This window comes from Hyla sarda, chromosome 2 (genome assembly GCF_029499605.1).
Source record: "Hyla sarda isolate aHylSar1 chromosome 2, aHylSar1.hap1, whole genome shotgun sequence".
In the NCBI taxonomy this organism is placed as follows: Eukaryota; Metazoa; Chordata; class Amphibia; order Anura; family Hylidae; genus Hyla; species Hyla sarda.
This window is the reverse complement of record NC_079190.1, coordinates 503,795,582-503,813,477: the sequence shown is the minus strand read 5'-3', so window position 1 is coordinate 503,813,477 and position 17,896 is coordinate 503,795,582. Positions and strand designations below refer to the sequence as shown.

Sequence of the window (17,896 nt, the reverse complement as noted above, 5' to 3'; positions counted from 1 at the left end):
CCCCTGTCCCTGCCTACTTTATAACAGGTCCACAACCACGGATACGGTCCCTACCTAAATAAGTGAGGGACAGTTAAAAAAAAAAGGCAAAACAATAAACTACAATAATACAGACTCAGGTCAGGGTTCAGTAGGAAAACAGTCAGACTAACAAAGCAAAACTAACATATAGATAGATTTGGGCACCAACAGATGCTACCGTAAAGACATCCTGGTACTGTTGGCAACCTATGATAGAGTTTTTCTGCAAAGGAACTGTTTGACTAAATGTGATGAGAATGAGCTGCCACTCTCTGGAATAGCGTACGGTCTAAATTACTCCAATTGTATGTTCTGGTCTGCGGAGTATAGACGACGTCTTTTTGATACAAGCCTGGTATGGGCGGCTGGATGCTCGGCAGATGCCACGCTCGATGCTCCACGACTCTCTAAGCGTCTAGGATCAGTCCTCTGTGATCTCTAAGCAATTTCATTGTAATACAGGCTGGAATGAGGAGCTTGTCAGGCTGACACCGCTGAGCAGAGCCGCCATTTTTTGTCTGCATGCAGGAAGTGACTTGGGAATAGCAGAGCCGGTTTAGTGTGACACGTCCTATAATCCTGAGACACTGCAAAACGCAAATAATTATAAAAGTGACAAGAAAATTAATGGGGCTGTCCTACCGCCATCCGCAGCCACGCGGAAATATCCATGTGCGAAGCGCTGGGGGAATGTTCTAGTTTTATGTCAATAAAGCTTTGTCATTGTATAAATGATGTGTATAAATATCTCGCCATGTTCAAGATCTCTGCTTACTCATACTTAGTATACTTAAAAGCCAAAAAGCAAAAAAAAATTTTATAAAATAAAAAGTGTGTTAAGGAACTTAAACACAAGTCACTGTAGCAGCTGTGTTGCAGCATCTTGCCACAACTTTTGCAAAATTGCTGCAAAGTTTTATCATTTTTCTGCGATTTTAAGGTCCTGCATCTGTATATACTCCTTAAAAAAGACTAGGCGCCCCCTGCAGGCATAGGCTTTTAGGGACCTAGATTTTAGTTGACTGACAGATCGGTGTTGTTTTGTTCATCCTGGTTGTGCTCCAGTGTTTAAAGGGGTACTTCACTGTCCAGCGTTCAGAACATTTGCAGGGGTGGGCCACGCTCCTCGTGACATCACGTCACGCCCCCTCAATGCAAGTCTATGGGAGGGGGCTTGACACAGCGTTCGGAAATTTTTTTTCCGAATGCTGTCCAGTGGAGTACCCCTTTAAGAAGCACTCTAGTTTTGGTTTTCCTATATCATGCTCTCTCGTTATCACTAGTCCTATAGCACCTTCTGTTTCATTCCAGCACAGCTGCATCTATGCATTTCATTACTGTAACTGCATCATGTGATCACCAATCTTACCCACAGAAAATCACAGTATTTAATGAGTCAGTAGGGAGTGGTCAGTACTGGATCAGCTGACTTCCTATAAATTATAGGACTACATTATCTATCCAATCCCTCCTGCTAGCTCCAAGACCACTCCATTCCCAGCTTTATCTGTATACTGCTGCTGCTATCTCTATAGGATATGTATGTATAGTAGTTATACACCTCCCCTTTAGCTCTATCTGTATACTGCTGCTATCTCTATTTGATCAGGATATTTAGTAGTTATACACCTATCTTCCAGCTCTATCTGTATACTGCTGCTGCTGCTATCTCTATAGAATAATGATATATAGGAGTTATACACCTTCCCTTTAGCTCTATCAGTATACTGCTGCTATCGCTATTTGATCAGGATATATATAGTAATTATATACCTCCCCTTAGCTCTATCTGTATACTGCTGCTATCACTATTTGATCAGGATATATATAGTAATTATATACCTCCCCTTAGCTCTATCTGTATACTGCTGCTATCTCTATTTGATCAGGATGAGTTTGATGTAGCAGACTGGATCTGGTCACATGTAACAGGATAAGTTTGATGTAGCAGAGTGGATCTGGTCACATATAACAGGATGAGTTTGATGTAGCAGAGGGGATCTGGTCACGTGTAACAGGATGAGTTTGATGTAGCAGAGTGGATCTGGTCACAAATAACAGGATGAGTTTGATGTAGCAGAGTGGATCTGGTCACATATAACAGGATGAGTTTGATGTAGCAGAGTGGATCTGGTCACATATAACAGGATGAGTTTGATGTAGCAGAGTGGATCTGGTCACATATAACAGGATGAGTTTGATGTAGCAGAGTGGATCTGGTCACAAATAACAGGATGAGTTTGATGTAGCAGAGTGGATCTGGTCACATATAACAGGATGAGTTTGATGTAGCAGAGTGGATCTGGTCACATAACAGGATGGGTTTGATGTAGCAGAGTGGATCTGGTCACATGTAACAGGATGAGTTTGATGTAGCAGAGTGGATCTGGTCACATATAACAGGAGGAGTTTGATGTAGCAGAGTTGATCTGGTCACATATAAGAGGATGAGTTTGATGTAGCAGAGTGGATCTGGTCACATATAACAGGATCAGTTTGATGTAGCAGAGTGGATCTGGTCACAAATAACGGGATGAGTTTGATGTAGCAGAGTGGATCTGGTCACATATAACAGGATGAGTTTGATGTAGCAGAGTGGATCTGGTCACAAATAACAGGATGAGTTTGATATAGCAGAGTGGATCTGGTCACAAATAACAGGATGAGTTTGATGTAGCAGAGTGGATCTGGTCACATATAACAGGATGAGTTTGATGTAGCAGAGTGGATCTGGTCACATAATACAGGATGAGTTTGATGTAGCAGAGTGGATCTGGTCACATATAACAGGATGAGTTTGATGTAGCAGAGTGGATCTGGTCACATAATACAGGATGAGTTTGATGTAGCAGAGTGGATCTGGTCACATGTAACAGGATGAGTTTGATGTAGCAGAGTGGATCTGGTAACATATAACAGGATGAGTTTGATGTAGCAGAGTGGATCTGGTCACATAATACAGGATCCTGTTATATGTGACCACATCCACTCTGCTACATCAAACTCATCCTGTTATATGTGACCAGATCCACTCTGCTACATCAACTTATCCTGTATTATGTGCCCAGATCCACTCTGCTACATCAAACTGATCCTGTATTATGTGACCAGATCCACTCTGCTACATCAAACTGATCCTGTATTATGTGTCCAGATCCACTCTGCTACATCAAACTCATCCTGTTATATGTGACTAGATCCACTCTGCTACATCAATCTCGTCTTGTTATTTGTGACCAGATCCACTCTGCTACATCAAACTCATCCTGTTACATGTGACCAGATCCACTCTGCTACATCAAACTCATCTTGTTACATGTGACCAGATCCACTCTGCTACATCAAACTCATCCTGTTATTTGTGACCAGATCCACTCTGCTACATCAAACTCATCCTGTTATATGTGACCAGATCCACTCTGCTACATCAAACTCATCCTGTTATTTGTGACCAGATCCACTCTGCTACATCAAACTCATCCTGTTATTTGTGACCAGATCCACTCTGCTACATCAAACTCATCCTGTTATATGTGACCAGATCCACTCTGCTACATCAAACTCATCCTGTTATATGTGACCAGATCCACTCTGCTACATCAAACTCATCCTGTTATATGTGACCAGATCCACTCTGCTACATCAAACTCATCCTCTGCTACATGTGACCAGATCCACTCTGCTACATCAAACTCATCCTGTTATATGTGACCAGATCCACTCTGCTACATCAAACACATCCTGCTACATGTGACCAGATCCACTCTGCTACATCAAACTCATTCTCTGCTATATGTGACCAGATCCACTCTGCTACATCAAACTCATCCTGTTATATGTGACCAGATCCACTCTGCTACATCAATCTCATCTTATTTGTGACCAGATCCTCTCTGCTACATCAAACTCATCCTGTTACATGTGACCAGATCCACTCTGCTACATCAAACTCATCCTGTTATTTGTGACCAGATCCACTCTGCTACATCAAACTCATCCTGTTATTTGTGACCAGATCCACTCTGCTACATCAAACTCATCCTGTTATTTGTGACCAGATCCACTCTGCTACATCAAACTCATCCTGTTATATGTGACCAGATCCACTCTGCTACATCAAACTCATCCTGTTATTTGTGACCAGATCCACTCTGCTACATCAAACTCATCCTGTTATATGTGACCAGATCCACTCTGCTACATCAAACTCATCCTGTTATATGTGACCAGATCCATTCTGCTACATCAAACTCATCCTCTGCTACATATGACCAGATCCACTCTGCTACATCAAATTCATCCTGTTATATGTGACCAGATCCCCTCTGCTACATCAAACTCATCCTGTTATTTGTGACCAGATCCACTCTGCTACATCAAACTTATCCTGTTATATGTGACCAGATCCACTCTGCTAAATAACAGTGTTACCATTGGCCAGTGGTCTTCAAACTGTGTCCCTCCAGATGTTGCAAAACTACAACTCCCAGCATGCCCGGACAGCCAACGGCTGTCCGGGCATGCTGGGAATTGTAATTTTGCAACATCTGGAGGACCACAATTTGTAGACCACTGCCATTGGCTGTCCGGGCATGCTGGGAGTTGTAGTTTTGCAACAGCTGGAGGCACCCTGGTTGGGGAAACACTGCCTTACGCACTGTCCTGATGCCCGCTTGCTTAGTCCTCTCCTAAATAGAGGACCTTGTGAGGAACATTCATGTAGGGAAATATCTTCGGCTGTCCGGGCATGCTGGGAGTTGTAGTTTTGCAACAGCTGTAGGCACCCTGGTTGGGAAACACTGGTATATGTGATGTTACATAAGACATTATCTGCATTCTCACAATACAGGAACAATATAAGTCCATGTTCTTTAATGTGGACTTCCCCTTTAAATGACAATTTCATCTGCATCTTGTCTGTGATGGAACTACAAGTCCCAGCATGTTGCCCGGCAGATGAGCGGATCCCCCCCGGCTCTTGTCTTCTGTATAAAGGATGAATCACTATGAGGAGCTGCGGTGGTGTGACAAGCAATTTACTGTATCCAGGGAGAGGCGCCGTCCTCCGCTTCATCATATTAGCGCTGACAGGATCTCCGCTTCTTTTATATTGTGCTGCATCAAATCAGAGAGCGGCAAATACAATGGGATACAATGTAACGGTGCAGAAGGTTCCATTATATACGGGGGGGGAGAGATGTGGTCGCAATGCGTTGTCTCAGGATGTTTAGCTCACAGAGCATTGTCTAGACTGGATATCATTGTATCACTTCTCAGCTGAAAGCAGGACTAGCTATGTACAATGTATCAGTCTGGAGTCCAGTATGTTTAGCTCACAGAGCATTGTCTAGACTGGATACAATTGTATCTTCTCAGCTGAGAGCAGGACTAGCTATGTACAATGTATCAGTCTGGAGTCCAGTATGTTTAGCTCACAGAGCATTGTCTAGACTGGATACAATTGTATCTTCTCAGCTGAGAGCAGGACTAGCTATGTACAATGTATCAGTCTGGAGTTCAGGATGTTTAGCTCACAGAGCATTGTCTAGACTGGATACAATTGTATCTTCTCAGCTGAGAGCAGGACGAGCTATGTACAATGTATCAGTCTGGGGTCCAGGATGTTTAGCTCACAGAGCATTGTCTAGACTGGATACAATTGTATCACTTCTCAGCTGAGAGCAGGACTAGCTATGTACAATGTATCAGTCTGGGGTCCAGGGTGTTTAGCTCACAGAGCATTGTCTAGACTGGATACAATTGTATCTTCTCAGCTGAGAGCAGGACGAGCTATGTACAATGTATCAGTCTGGAGTCCAGGATGTTTAGCTCACAGAGCATTGTTTAGACTGGATACAATTGTATCCCTTCTCAGCTGAGAGCAGGACTAGCTATGTACAATGTATCAGTCTGGAGTCCGGGCTGTTTAGCTCACAGAGCATTGTCTAGACTGGATACAATTGTATCACTTCTCAGCTGAGAGCAGGACTAGCTATGTACAATGTATCAGTCTGGAGTCCGGGATGTTTAGCTCACAGAGCATTGTCTAGACTGGATACAATTGTATCACTTCTCAGCTGAGAGCAGGACTAGCTATGTACAATGTATCAGTCTGGAGTCCAGGATGTTTAGCTCACAGAGCATTGTCTAGACTGGATACAATTGTATCACTTCTCAGCTGAGAGCAGGACTAGTTATGTACAATGTATCAGTCTGGGGTCCAGGATGTTTAGCTCACAGAGCATTGTCTGGAGTGTAAATTAAAGGGTGTGGTTCTGCAGCTCAGTTCCATTGATGGAGCCAAGTGGTAATACGACAGACGACCTGAGGACAGGGGTGGTGCTGTTTGTTTGTTTTATTTATTTATTTTTTTATTAGATTGGTTTTCCTATTCTGGATAACCCCTTTAAGGGTAGTGTCACCCATAACAGATTAGCAGCATTATTTTACCGTACCCTAAAACAGTACAACAAAATGTAAAAAAAGAAAAAATGCTGCGAAAGCATATCTGTAGACATCGCTTACCTGTTGCTCACTTATCCAATTCCCAGAATGCATTGCTTTCCCTTCATCACAATCCGCCCACCCCGCCTGCTCCCACAGCACTCCTGCCAGTTCTTTGCCCAGAGCTGCTGCAAAGCATCTTATTTTACAACAGACTATCACACATTGAGGCTGCAGCACCTGCTGTTGTCATTCCCTGTCTGCTCCTCTGCCTGTGGCATTATTCAGCACAAGGCAGCATATTGTAAACAGACCTGATTCGACCCTAAATATCCCAATCAAGATATATATCTATGTGTGTATATGACAGAGAGATGGTGATGTAGGCTGTAAGGCAGTGTTTCCCAACCAGGGTGCCTACAGATGTTCTAATACTACAACTCCCAGCATGCCCGGACAGCCGAAGGCTGTCCGGGCATGCTGGGAGTTGTAGTTTTGCAACATCTGGAGGCACCCTGGTCAGGAAACACTGCTGCAAGGGATGGTCATTGGTGATAACATTGTTTGGGGTGTGGGGCTAGAGCTAGTGACAAGATCCAGCCACACCTCCTGAGACAGTAGAGGATAATTCGGGTGACAGTGATGAGGCGGTAGCTGCTGAGACAACACCACACTGACAATGAGATGACTACACAACTTCCTTTTAGGACAGAGGGAGGAGCCGGGGAGCTGGACACAACAACACACTGACAATGAGCAGACTACACAGCTTCCTGTCAGAAGAGAGGGATGGAGGGGCTACTGAGACAACACCACACTGACAATGAGCGGACTACACAACTTCCTGTCAGAAGAGAGGGATGGAGGGGCTACTGAGACAACACCACACTGACAATGAGAGGACTACGCAACTTCCTGTCAGAAGAAAGGGATGGAGGAGCTACTGAGACAACACCACACTGACAATGAGCGGACTACACAACTTCCTGTCAGAAGAGAGGGATGGAGGAGCTACTGAGACAACACCACACTGACAATGAGCGGACAACACAACTTCCTGTCAGAAGAGAGGGATGGAGGAGCTACTGAGACAACAACACACTGACAATGAGCGGACGACACAACTTCCTGTCAGAAGAGAGGGATGGAGAAGCTACTGAGACAACACCACACTGACAATGAGAGGACTACACAACTTCCTATCAGAAGAGAGGGATGGAGCAGCTACTGAGACAACACCACACTGACAATGAGTGGACTACACAACTTCCTGTCAGAAGAGAGGGATGGAGGAGCTACTGAGACAACAACACACTGACAATGAGCGGACGACACAACTTCCTGTCAGAAGAGAGGGATGGAGGAGCTACTGAGACAACACCACACTGACAATGAGCGGACGACACAACTTCCTGTCAGAAGAGAGGGATGGAGGAGCTACTGAGACAACACCACACTGACAATGAGAGGACTACACAGCTTTCTGTCAGTAGAGGGGGTGGGCCACTAAGAAAACACCACACTGTCAGTAAAGGGGGGGGGGGGGTGGGCTACTGAGACAACACCAAGCAGGCAATGAGATGACTACACAACTTCCTGTCAGGAGTGAATCTCACAACAACATGCTGCAGTCTGTACAATGTGTGATTGCACTACATTAGTCATTTATATATCTTGGGTGATTACTAGGTTTCCGTTAAGGCTGCGTTCACACCGCCGTCTGTCCCTGTTTTATTTATCCCCGTTTCCGTTCCGTTCTTGCAAGCTGGAAACGGATTAAAAAACGGTTTTAAAAAACAGTCAATGGGATTTTTTTACAACCCATTTACATCCGTTTGTACCCGTCTGCACTCATTTTTTACGGCAGAAAAAACGGCACATGCAGTATTTTCTCTTCCGTCGAAAAAAACGGATACAGTAAATTTAACCCGTTAACGACCATGGACGTCTATGCTCCCCCATGTGCCGTTAACGGGGTATGATGGTGGCTCCCGACTCGAGCCCGCGTCATACCTGCCGGCCCCCAGCTGATTCCTGTGGCTGGGGGCCGGCGTTAATAGCCGACTTGCGGCCGGGTATTAACCCTTTAGATCGCTGCTGTCAGAGTTGACAGCGCCGTCTAAATGTGCCTTTATCCCATCCCTGGTGGTCCAGTGGGGTGGTTCGCCCCCCCCCCCCTACCCCGTAGCGCGATCGCGGGGGGGGATGGGGGACGGGTGATGATCCACTGTGGAGGTAGCCTGAGTGCTTACCTCTCCTGCTGCGGCGGCTCCGGTGCTCTGAATGATAACGTTGGGCAGGACCAGGCTTTATCAATCGAGGTTTTATGGAACTATAATGATCTCTATGAGGAATCTAATGATTACTCCTAAAAGTCCCCCATAAGGGGACTAAAAGTGTAAAAAAAAAAAATAAAGTTTAAAAACCCACATGATCCCCTTCCTTATTAATAGTTTAAATCACCCCCCTTTTCCAAATTCCATATAAAAAATATATACTCTTAATAAAAATAAACATAGGTGGTATCGCCGCGTGCGTAAATGTCTGATCTATAAAAATATATCGTTAATTAAACAGCACGGTCAATGGCGTGCACGCAAAAAAAAATCAAAAATAGCGAATTTTTGGTCACTTTTTATACCATCAAAAATGTCAGATCAAAACAAATATGGGACCGATTAAAACTTCAGATCACAGCGCAAAAAATGAGCCCTCATACCGCCCCGTACACGGAAAAATAAAAAGTTATAGGGGTCAGAAGATGAGAATTTTAAACGTATACATTTTCCTGCATGTAGATATGATTTATTTTCCAAAAGTCCGACAAAATCAAACCTATATACCGTATTTTTCGCCCTATAGGACGCACCGGCGTATAAGACGCACCCAATTTATAGGGGCAAAATCTAAAAAAATTAAGATTTTGAACCCAATAGTGGTCTTCAACCTGCGGACCTCCAGATGTTGCAAAACTACAACTCCCAGCATGCCCGGACAGCCGTTGGCTGTCCGGGCATGCTGGGAGTTGTAGTTTTGCAACATCTGGAGGTCCGCAGATTGAAGACCACTGCATAGGAGGTAATACTCACGTGTCCCCGCCGCTCCGGACCCGTCACCGCTGCCCTGGATGTCGCTCCATCGCTGTCGCCGTGTCCCCGTCGCTCCGGAACGTCTCTGCTGCCGGCCGGGTATCCTCGCTCTCCGTCACCGCCATCACGTCGTTACGCACGCCGACGCACGTACGCGACGACGTGATGACGAGGAAGGAGAGCGCCGGCCATACAGGGGATCCCTGAACGGAGAAGACACCGAGGAGGCAGGTAAGGTCCCTCCCGGTGTCCTGTAAGCACTAACCCGGCTATTCAGTCGGGCTGTTCGGGACCGCCGCGGTGAAATCGCGGTGGTCCCGAACAGCCCGACTGAACAGCCGGGTTAGTGTCACTTTCCCTTCAGTCGCGGCAGTCAGCTTTGATCGCCGCGTCTGAAGGGTTAATACAGGGCATCACCGCGATCGGTGATGTCCTGTATTAGCCGCGGGTCCCGGCCGTTGATGGCCGCAGGGACCGACGCGATAGGGGTGTATTCGCCGTATAAGACGCACCGACTTATACAGCGAAAAATACGGTAAGTAGGGGATCATTTTAATCATATGGACCTACAGAATAAAGATAAAGTGTCATTTTCACCAAAAAATGTACTGTGTAGAAACGGAAGCCCCCAAAATTTACAAAATTGTGTTTTTTTCTTCAATTTTGGCGCACATTGATTGTTTTTTCCTGTTTCACCGTAGATTTTTGGGTAAAATGACTGATGTCATTACAAAGTAGAATTGGTGGCACAAAAAATAAGCCATCATATGGATTTTTGGGTGCAAAATTGAAAGGGTTATGATTTTTAAAAGGTGAGGAGGAAAAAACTAACGTGCAAAAGCAGAAAAATGCTTGGTCCTTATGGGGTTAACATTGAAGTCTATGAAAAACGGATGAGTCTTTAATGTCATCCATTTGCATCCGCGTTTTTTTTATCCGTTTTTACTTGTGAGCATGTGAGCAAAATAATTTTTTTAATTAACTGAACAATAAAACGGATACAAACGGATGACATCCGTTTGCATCCGTCATTGTCCTTTTTTTCTTTTTTTTTTGATAGGAGAAGAACGGGACGGGTCTAGACGGCCGTGTGAACGCAGCCTTAGACAATATTTCTTATAGCTCATAAGATAACTCAGACTTTGTTAGTTTATACTGTTAATAAATTATTTGGGGGATCCCCCTGTACCCCATTACAGCCCCTCTTATCCCTTTTTTTGTAGTCATCACAGATGGGGAATCATTCACATTTGCCTTCTGAGTAATCGTTCTGCCAAGTTGGGAAAACCACCAAGTCCATCATCTTCCCCGTCCTTATCTGACCGGCAGAACGCGCAGAGCCAAATCCATGCGACTCTCTGCACGTAAACATCCACCAACACACTGTGTTTTTGTCAGTTCGGCTGGAAATTGTCCTCCTTTTCATGTTCTCAGACTGTAATTTGGTTCCAAGTTTCCTCCCTTGTTAGGAGAATCCCTCTGGTACTGCCGCGGCTTGTACATTTAGGGAGGACTGGCGTGATGTGATTATGGGAAACATACCGCTATCCGATGTAGCAAAGATATTTATCATAATGATCACCACCGCGTGTCTTCTGACTCCATTGGGACAGCTCTGAGTTGTAAGAGTCAAACAAACAGATCCTGTAACAGCAGGGGGTGACAGATGAGTAGCAGAAGAGCTGAGATCCTGAATCAGCAGGGGATTGACAGATGAGCAGCAGAAGAGCTGAGATCCTGAATCAGCAGGGGGTGACAGATGAGCAGCACGAGTACTGTGATCCTAAATCAGCAGGGGGTCACAGATAGCTACGTAGAGGGAGAGCAGAAATCCTGAATCAGCGGGGGGTGATAGGTAGATAAGCAGCACTAGAGGTGAGATCCTGAATTAGCAGGGGGTGACAGATGAGTATCAGAAGAGCTGAGATCCTGAATCAGCAGGGGGTGACAAACAAGTAGCACAAGAGCTGAAAAACTATCTGAAGTGAGTGACAGAGGAGCAGCACGAGTACTGGGATCCTGAATCAGCAGGGGGTGACGGATGAGCAACATGAAAGCTAAGATTCTAAATCAGCAGGGGGTGAAAAATAGCTAAGTAGCGGGAGAGCTGAATTCCTGAATCAGCAGGGAGTGATAGGTAGATGAGCAGCACGAGAACTGTGATCCTGAATCAGCAGGGGGTGACAGGTTGATAAGCAGCACTAGATGTGAGACCCTGAATTAGCAGGGGGTGACAGGTTGATAAGCAGCACTAGAGGTGAAATCCTGATTTAGCAGGGGGTGACAGGTAGATAAGCAGCACTAGAGATGAGATCCTGAATTAGAGGGTGGCAGGCATATAAGGGGGGGTGACAGGTATATAAGCAGCACTAGAGGTGAGATCCTGAATTAGTAGGGGGTGACAGGTAGATGAGCAGCACTAGAGGTGAGATCCTGAATAGCAGAGGGTGACAGATGAGCAGCACTAGAGATGAGATCCTGAATTAGCAGGGGGTAACAGGTAGATGAGCAGCACTAGAGGTGAGATCCTCAATTAGCAGGGGGTGACAGGTAGATGAGCAGCACTAGAGGTGAGATCCTCAATTAGCAGTAGGTGACAGGTAGATGAGCAGCACTAGAGGTGAGATCCTAAATTAGCAGGGGGTGACAGGTAGATGAGCAGCACTAGAGGTGAGATCCTCAATTAGCAGGGGGTGACAGGTAGATGAGCAGCACTAGAGGTGAGATCCTCAATTAGCAGGGGGTGACAGGTAGATGAGCAGCACTAGAGGTGAGATCCTGAATTAGCAGGGGGTGACAGGTAGATGTGCAGCACTAGAGGTGAGATCCTGAATTAGCAGGGGGTGACAGGTAGATGAGCAGCACTAGAGGTGAGATCATGAATTAGCAGGGGGTGACAGGTAGATGAGCAGCACTAGAGGTGAGATCATGAATTAGCAGGGGGTGACAGGTAGATGAGCAGCACTAGAGGTGAGATCCTGAATTAGCAGGGGGTGACAGGTAGATGAGCAGCACTAGAGGTGAGATCCTGAATTAGCAGGGGGTGACAGGTAGATAAGCAGCACTAGAGGTGAGATCCTGAATTAGCAGGGGGTGACAGGTAGATGAGCAGCACTAGAGGTGAGATCATGAATTAGCAGGGGGTGACAGGTAGATGAGCAGCACTAGAGGTGAGATCATGAATTAGCAGGGGGTGACAGGTAGATGAGCAGCACTAGAGGTGAGATCCTGAATTAGCAGGGGGTGACAGGTAGATAAGCAGCACTAGAGGTGAGATCCTGAATAGCAGAGGGTGACAGATGAGCAGCACTAGAGATGAGATCCTGAATTAGCAGGGGGTGACAGGTAGATGAGCAGCACGAGACAGCTGACAGCATGTCACACGTAGTGAGCAGACTTCAGCCCAGTGCAGCAGTGGCACCTATACACATGAATACAAGTGGGATTTCCATTTAAAAAAATCATAATATGGCCACCCCTCCTCTCACCCATGTAGAGCAGTATAAAGCAGCCACTGAACCTGCAGGGGGTGCAGATATATTCAGCCAAAGGCTGTCCGGGCATGCTGGGAGTTGTAGTTTTGCAACAGCTGGAGGCAACCTGGTTGAGAAACACTGCTATAGGAGGTTCACAATAAAGAATATAATACCGTCTAGCCGTTGCATTGGAGGCTATACGTCATACCGCAATGATGTCATCATCCATGACTCACTCATCATCTCCACCGGACCCTCCAGGAACTATATATAGGAATTTCATTTCACAAGGCTCGAGAACGTGAGAGCAATCATGTAAGATTGGCAGCCGGGGCCATAAATCACATTTATACCTATAGTAATACTGGGATGATTGTCCCCGCGCCGCGCCAATAATCCACAGGTCCTCCGGCTCCGAGCACCGTGTGACCTCCGGCACGAAGCTCTGATCTGATATCTTTTACTATTGTTTTATTGTTTTGTAGAGGGGGGGGGGGAAATTGTGTTAAATAACTTTAATTTTATTTTATATCTAACGTTTTGTACTGTAAACGGCGAAAACAGATTATATACGAAAATCTAGAAAATCTACCGCAAGGAAAACTGTCCGAATGACCACAAAAATCTAATAATGCAACATTTTTCTACAAGAATTTTATGTACTGTGTGACACCACCAGCAGAATAGTGAGTGCAGCTCTGGGGTATAATACAGGATATAACTCAGGATCAGTACAGGATAAGTAATGTAATGTATATACACAGTGACCTCACCAGCAGAATAGTGAGTACAGCTCTGGAGTATAATACAGGATATAACTCAGGATCAGTACAGGATAAGTAATGTAATGTATGTACACAGTGACCTCACCAGCAGAATAGTGAGTACAGCTCTGGAGTATAATACAGGATATAACTCAGGATCAGTACAGGATAAGTAATGTAATGTATGTACACAGTGACCTCACCAGCAGAATAGTGAGTACAGCTCTGGAGGGTGTGGTCACTAGGTGTGTCTGTTGCTGAGCTCCTGAGACTCCAGACTTCCAGAGGAGAGAGGCTGATTTTTCCACCTGCTTTCCCAGGAAGGTGGCAGATTCCTGGGGGAGCCATCAGCATGAATCCCCTGACCTCCACTCCTCGGTCCAGGCTGGCGAGGGGTGTAGAGGGAAAGCTACCAGCCAGTGCCCCGGCTGGAGGGGTTAGAAGATCTGGCAGGGTCCGCAGCGATGTGGATTCTGTCCCTCCAGCAATGGTTGGAAGCCGCAAGGCTCTCAGCCAGGAAGAAAAGCCTGCAAGCAAGACAGGTTTAAAGAAGGTCTCTGCAACACAGAAGAGCTCCTCCAAGAGCCAGGTTGTGGAGCAGTGGGGCCAGAGAAGACCCAAGGAGTCTATGGCGACATACAGCTCCAGACTTGCTGCCAAGATTGCTGAGTACGAACTCCTTGGGAAGAAGCTGAGGGAGCTGAGAGAGGAGCTAAAGTTTGCAAAGTATCAGGTGAGCACAACTACCAAGCGCAGGAAACCAGAGTACTCTGCAAGGGTTAAGTCCTTGAGGCTGGAGCTGGAGGAGACTGAGCTGAGGAGAATGGCTGTCCTGGAGGGGAGCGATTTATTTAGGGAGAAACTTCTTAATGAGGATCGCTCCTCCAGGATGAAATCCCCAGTAAAAGAAGAGGAGATTGGGGGTGATTGTTCAGCAGATGAGAGCAGTAGTGAGGATGAGGTCCAAGAAATGGAGGCTGAAGAGGCTAAGGTGCTGGCAAGTGGGGAAGCTGTGGAAGCCAAGCCGCAGCCAATGCAGGGTGTGAACATGTCCCAAGCAAGTCTACCTGCAGGACAAGTGGCATTACCACCTTCATCGGGCGAGAGTGCTGGCGAGGAGGAAGAGGGTTGTGGTGGCGCCCTGCTGGCACAAATTGTAAAGATGGAGTCCCCCATGCATTTGGATAATTTTAGTTTTGGCGACGACCTTGGAGAGGAACAAATAATAAAAAAGAAGAAGAAAAGACAGAAAAAAAACATCTGAGCAAGTAAGCCTGATTTATGTTCCTTTTGTGCACCCTGGGCCGGCTGCAAAGTCAGTTCAGGGTGCAGACCCTGGTAATCTGCCTGTCCCCCCTTCTGCAAATGTGGAGCGGGGCCAGAACACCGGGGATAATACAGTAAAGATGGGGGAAAGCGCTGACCTCGCTTGTCATAGTAGCGGGGCCAGCACCTGCAAAGATACGGCCAAGGGGCCGGACAGTGTTGCGGACAAGGTAGCATGTCCCCAGTTAGGGGATATTGGCGTTGCGGGGCACTCCTCTGCAGGTGAGGGGGGGAGTGTCCAGGTGGCAGAGGTTGGTATGGAGCTCGGGCGGCCGGGCAATTATAAAGACAAGGGAGAGGGCAGCTCCCAGAACAGATCTGGCACTGCAGGGCACTCCTCTGCAGGCAAAGGGGGGAGTGTCCAGGTGTCTGGAACCGGAGCGCCATTCTCGGCGGCCCAGTCAGCGCTGTCTGGCTCTTTTGAGTTGTGGCGCTGTGGTGGGGCTGCTGTGGGTGGAGCTGGCGGTGGAGGACTGGTACCACAGGAACATGGACATGATACAACCCATGAAATGTTACTAGCAGTTAAAGAAATTGAAGCCGAGGTATTGGCGGAGGCCGAGGGCAAAGTATGCGACAAAGCAGCTTCTTCCGATATTCCTAAAGGGAAGACTGCTGCAAGGTTGAGTGTGCCCAATGAAGCCAATGATGCAAGTGTAAAGCCCGGCATCATAAAGCCAGCAAGATTATATCCCGGCCAGTCCAGTGCAGCTAGGCAGGAGGGGACAGGCACAAGTGTTATGTATAATGTTACTGCCTCTACTGTTGTTTCTGGGGGGAGTGGTGTCGGTCCGGCTGCCCCCCCGGTAGCGACTGCTCCAATAAGGAGTTATGCTAATGTCGCTGCTGGGGGTCCCAGGGGATCCTCATCTCTTAATCCAGGGGAAGGTAACTTGCAACAGCGCCTCCTGGAGGCTTTAAGGAGAGGGGATAGAACGCTCCAGGTAGAGGACCGGGAGGTCGACTTGTCTTTTTGGATAGAAAGACATGGACTTGGGGCATTCCGAGAGCATAATGGGGAGGTGGTCTGGTCCCTTCCAACAAGCGGGCAGGAGCGTGGTCGGAGGAATGTGGCCCGTCTGGTATGGAGGGGCGGTGATGCATGCCCTTCTAGGGCAAAAGTTGTGGAGCTTCTTTTCCAGATGGGATTCAGGGCTAATGACATCTTTGCTCTGATCCACCCCTTCGGTACCTCTGAGTTCGACATCAGTTTTGTGAAGCCAGAAGGGCTTGAGCTCTTTTGGTCTAATCATGCACTGGTGAAGGACGAGCCTGTCTGGCAGGATTTCGCTGTGAAGGCGGTATCCCGCCAGAGTTTTGTCAAGAAAGTGACCGTTCTGACTCGTAACGAGTCTCTTTCTTGCTATGACATCATGACCTGGCTGAGCAGGTATGGGGAGGTGACGGACGTCCCCAAGAAAAATCTGGATGAACATGGCATTTGGTCTGGAGCCTGGACGTTTTCCGTCCGCCTCCGCCGTTCAGGTAACACTGTCGCACACATTCCATCAGCCGCCTTTCTCGGCCGCGATAGGATCCAAGTCTTTTACCAGGGACAGCCAAAGCTGTGCCACAAGTGTGGTGATCCCACACACTTTAGCGCAAACTGCACTAAGCAGATGTGCGCATTGTGCGGTGCGGAGGGTCATCTGGCTGCCACCTGTGGCCGGATTCGCTGTAACCTGTGTGGTGACCTTGGTCACCCATTTAGCCGGTGTCCCCGCTCATTCTCCAATGCTGTGACCACCCGAGATGGGGAGAGCAGTGAGGTTGCCTCATCTGGGATGGGGACCAGCAGAGGAGAAGGGGCACTAGAGCCAGTGAAGAAAGTTAAGAACAAGAGCCCCTCTAAGCTTAGGAGGGAGGAGAGGCGCAGAAGGAGCAGGGATCTTGAAAGTTCCCTGGTAGAAGGTGTAGTCCGGGATCCTGCTCCCGACGTTGGCTCAGAGAAGACAGCTGAGGCTCTTGGGGACACCGAGTTAGATGAAGAGATAAGGAAACTTCGTAAAGAGGAGGCAAATAGGGCCATTTCCTCAAGTTCCTCTCAATATGAAAGTTTGGATGAGGAAGATGGGAAAGGGCAAAAGGAAAAACAAAAGTGCGGCAGAAGGAGGCAGGGCCAGAGGGTACTCAGGGCATCATCTTCCTCCTCCGGTGTTGCAGGCCAAGTGCCTGGGAAAAGCCTGACCAACCCCCCTCTGATCGTTCTATCCAATAGGTATCGGGCCCTTGGCAAGGACTCTTCCCTTTCTTTGGAGGGGGAGGCTGAGAGTCTTTGTTCAGAGGCGGAGGAACCTCCGGGAGGTGCTGAGCCTGTTCCTTCTGAGGTAACTTCCTTGGGAGGGCAGGTGGCCCCTGGGTCAGGAGATGAGGATCGTGGGATGGATATGTCAGCATCCCTAAAGAGGTCTAAAAAGAAGGAAAGGGGGTCTTCTTCTGATGGGGAAGGGGGGAAGAAGAAGGGTAAGAGGTAAAGGGGATAGGCCATCCAACTCGATCACTCAGGATGGCGGCACTCACCCCATTGACGCTGGCATCCATTAACTGTGCCAGCATTAAGTCTGATATGGCTAGATTTGCAGCCTTTGATTTTCTCGGCCGAGTTGAAGCCGACATTTTGTATCTGCAAGAGACCAGGTTGTCAGATCTAGCCTCCCTGGTAAAAGCCAGGAGAGAGTGGAGGCGCGGCCCCTCCCACTGGTCTCTTGCGGCTGAGCCATATAGTGGGGTGGCGGTCCTTTTTACCGCTCCTGTTGAATGCAGACGGGTTATCGAG

General features: G+C 47.3%; 1 protein-coding gene across 4 annotated transcripts in view; it reads left to right on the top strand.

Moving 5' to 3' along the window:
- The window catches only part of ILDR2 (immunoglobulin like domain containing receptor 2), a 301,458-nt gene that overhangs the window by 221,236 nt on the left and 62,326 nt on the right, over positions 1-17,896 (top strand). The gene's annotated exons all lie outside the window — the stretch shown is intronic.